The sequence below is a fragment of the Eptatretus burgeri genome, chromosome 10, assembly GCF_056783735.1.
Source record: "Eptatretus burgeri isolate ZD-2024b chromosome 10, Ebu_testis_v1, whole genome shotgun sequence".
NCBI lineage: Eukaryota > Metazoa > Chordata > Myxini > Myxiniformes > Myxinidae > Eptatretus > Eptatretus burgeri.
Window position 1 is genome coordinate 3,775,659 of NC_140970.1, and position 4,269 is coordinate 3,779,927.

Consider the following 4,269-nt stretch of genomic DNA (forward strand, 5'->3'; position numbering starts at 1 on the left):
TGAGATATCTTGCACACAAACAAACAAACAGACAGAAAGAGGTGAAAACATAACCTCCTTCACCTTCGGTGGCGGAGGTAATAAGATACAAGGCGGCACTACTACACAATAATGACAACTGCAGTGCCTCTAGATAGATATCTCGAGTCTGGTTGTTCGGTACCAGAATTGAGCTTGGCGATGTAGAAAGATGATGATTTGTAATACTGCCTCCCACCAGGTAGCGCTACACAATACACATTCACATAGAGAGAATTGGGGTCTTCCCCCCACCCTGTAGGTTTGAAAATGTTTTCTTGCATCTCCACTTGCCAAGAGGATTCCAACGATATGCAATATGATGGGGTTACTACCGGTGGGGCCGATTATATCGGTCGATAGACAGAAAATACAATTTTATATCAATAAAATAATATATAGAGAATCACGTTTGAGGTTCAGCAGAAGGTGTTTGGACTGCCGAGTTAATGACGTCTGACCTTATGTTTGACCCACACTGGGGGTTATAGTTGATCAGGGTACACGATAAGAACTTGCTGACAGACAAGACAACCGGCTTAACGTTCCATTCCCCATTGAACATGCAAGCTTTGAGATGCAGTAAAACGATCAATCTGCTCCTGATCCAAACCTGGGGATAGACAGCTCTTTGACAAACATTTGAGATAAACCATTCTTCCAGCAATTCATACGAAATGATAATAATAATTAAAAATCGTACTAATAATTATCAATTCAGGTTGATTGTTGTTTCCACTGAACTAGCTCAGCTTGTGGAACGCATTGTGCCTGGTCCGATAAGCATGTTCGCCAAGTTATCATAACCTGAGAATGAGCTGTTGAGGGAAATATTGATTTGTTCCTTCTTTAATGGCCACAATTATTCCCACGTTCTTGTGGGGGTTGACCCAAGTCTTTCAGGAGCCTGCTGACCAAGCCTGATATTCAACTAAGTAGTAAGTAATTGGGGGTTAGGAATTTGTAATTTATTTATGATGTTTGCGATAACTTACCTACTCTTCGCTAAGGACACCGTGGGGGTCCTGAATGCCCACAACTAATGCTGGCAGACAGGACGCCCATTTAACATCATCCGGGGGACAGCACACACGTTGATGAATCACCCTGCCTGTGAAACATCAGGATGACAGCTCATAGCTGGGTCGAGATTCGAACCCTAGCGAGACAGCTTAGAGGTATGTGCGTGTACCACTCGGCCACCCTGTCAGCCCCCCAGCTTACCTATGGCAATGGAACTTATTTTGCTTAAATGTTTGCTGTATTACTATTTAGATAAGCTGAATTTCCTCCATTCACTCTTCAATAAAAACATGGGCCAAGCTTTCTTCTGCCTGACTTTGGCTCCGAGGTGTTTACAGCGCCGCCTCATGTGTTCTATTCCGGAATTTGTTTCCTCTTCCTTCCCATGCCAGCTGTACATCGCCTCCTCGCGGCGATAGTAGCTTGAGCACCGCTTGTGTTCAGTCTCGGAAGAGAGTCAGTGAGACCATTACAATTCTAACAAGAGCGCAAGTGAGCACAATATACGCCCGAACAAGAAGGTATATACAGAATTGTGCAACTACATGGAAAACAGCATCCTGGTTGCCATGGAAACCACTTTAGATGACGAACGGATGTCGCGACGCACCGTCTCCAGTCTGTACCTATGTACCAAATATGAAATGTGAAAGTTGAAAACTTTGGGAGTTAGAGTGCGGACAGCAACGGACGGACAGACGGACAACCGGTATCACATAATACGCCCCAATATATATATATATATATATATATATATATATATATATATATATATATATATATATATATATATATATATATATATATATATATCGGGCGTATAAAAACGACAGGAGCTGACAAATTCACTTTGTTGTCAAATACCTCGTTTTATCCCTCAATCTTCTCCTCGAGCTAGATATTTACTGGATCAAACTGACGACCGCAACACTGGTCAAGTCAGTTCGGGCTTTGTGCTAGAGGCCCAATAAAAACTTTTGACAGCTTGCAGGTGGTCAGCCAGGTGCAACTTGCAACCGTTAAGCATGTGAGCACCTGAGTCAAATGGAGCAGCAAAACAAAGTTGTATTATTTCCCATATAGAGATGATTGCGCTCTTGGATGAAAACATCAGAGGGTGAAGGTTCTACAGAAGACATTAGGGTTTGGAGAATGGGCAGACATGTAAGAAAACTTGCAGTGAACAAGTCAAAAGAGAAAAGATCACAGGGATAGGGATTGTCATGCCATGGCAGGGATGCAATACCGGTATCTCAAAAAGTGATTAAATAAAGAAAAGTCATGTTCATGTTCCCACTTGAACCAATGTCATGATGCTGGGACCTCAGGCTCAAATACCATATGCATTTGTCCATTGTCTACTAATGTGCATGTAAGAGGAAAAGGGTCTGTTCTCATGGCAGAGAGTTTTGTGGGGGTGGAAGACATTTGGACATCTTCACAAAGCGAATGGGCAGTGGATTAGGAGAATTAAGCGGCACAGCGACTGGAGGCCAAACCACAACTCTGCCCGACAATAGTGTTGCTATGGGTTTCTGCACATGCGCTCACATCACATTGTGGGTCAGCACAAATTGAAAGATCGTGCATTGGAGTTGGTATACTAGCCGAGAGGTACATATACTTGCTTCTGAACCGTCTTGTTTGGGTTTGAATATTAGACCAGCTGTAAACTAAATTTTGCAGATAGAGCGACACATCAATGTGTGCGCAATCTCCTGGCTGGATGTTCAAATGAGTACCCTGTCTGCAGGCATTCGTTGGTGAAGGTTAAAAATCCCACGATGTCCTTTACGAAGAGTACGTGAGTCATCACCGGCACCATGGCCAAATTCCTGTCTGGACTGTGGGTAGCTAGTCGTCTAATCTTCTTGGGGTCTCCTTGACACCAAGTTACGCTGCTTTCAATCTGAAAGTGTAGTTGATGTTTGGACAGAAGCTTCTGCACGACAAACGAAAATTAACCAAGTAGTTTTCATGTGAACGGCATACATCAGATAAAAATGGCAACGAACCACCCCACCACTAATGTCCTTGTACTTCATGTAAAAATACAGTGATGTGTCAAATGTACAAGCTCCTCTCTGATGGCCTTAAATCACGGGGGGGGGGGGGGGGGGGGGAGAAGACATGTGAAGACTTTCAAAATGACGTATGAATGCCAAATGAGGCCTTTTGCGGATGCGGTGTGTGTGTGTGTGTGTGTGTGTGTGTGTGTGTGTGTGTGTGTGTGTGTTGGGTGTGTGTGTGTGTGTGTGTGTGTGTGTGTGTGTGTTGGGTGTGTGTGTGTGTGTGTGTGTTTACATCAACTCAGTTTGGCTCGCCGGGCACTTTTAACCCGCTGGTACTTGCGCAGAATCTGTGATTCAAATAGTCTTTCAAGCATAAGTTTCATCATTTCGACGAAGGAGTGTCAATTTCAGGATGGCTAACCATGTCTGTTCTGTTCCTGATGGCAAATCAGACGAGAATATAAGAATACGAGAAATATCCATGGATAAGAGGAGTCGGGTGCGTACCATTTTTTGTTAATATAATTAGGTAGCGGTGGCTGTAGTTACCACACACATGTGGACACTTTGAGACCTGGGAGGGCTCTATTCCACCTTCTGAAACCCACATGTTGCAAAGACAAATAACAAGCACGCACACACACCTTTCACCAGTAGATGCAAAAATGTCGTACACTTTCTCTTATGGACCAGGAACCGGCAATTATTATTAATTTTTTTGTATAATGGCACTCAGCCCACACAATTCACCTCCTCTTCCTCCCAAACATGATTAATAGTATATATATATATATATATATATATATATATATATATATATATATATATATATATATATATATGTATATATTGTTACAGATTTCAGAATCCGATTCGACAAATGCATACCAACATCCAGGTCCTCAGATAGTTATTTCCGTAAATGCATGTCCAGGATAGACCCATCCCCATGTCTGGTGGGATTCTAAATGTGATGCGTTGAGAAGGGTAAAGAATCGATCCCCTCTCTTTTGGGAAGCTCCTCTTTTTCTCTTTACGACAGACACATTCATGCACGTGAGATAGCCATTTCTTTCACCGACGCCGACCTTCCCCCCGTTTCTTTTACGGACACCGAGACTCGTCTTTTTCTAGCGACGTTGACACATTTCTTTCACGGATGCAGAGACCCGCCTTTTTCCATCGATGTTCGACATCCTGTCCGGCAGCTCTATGG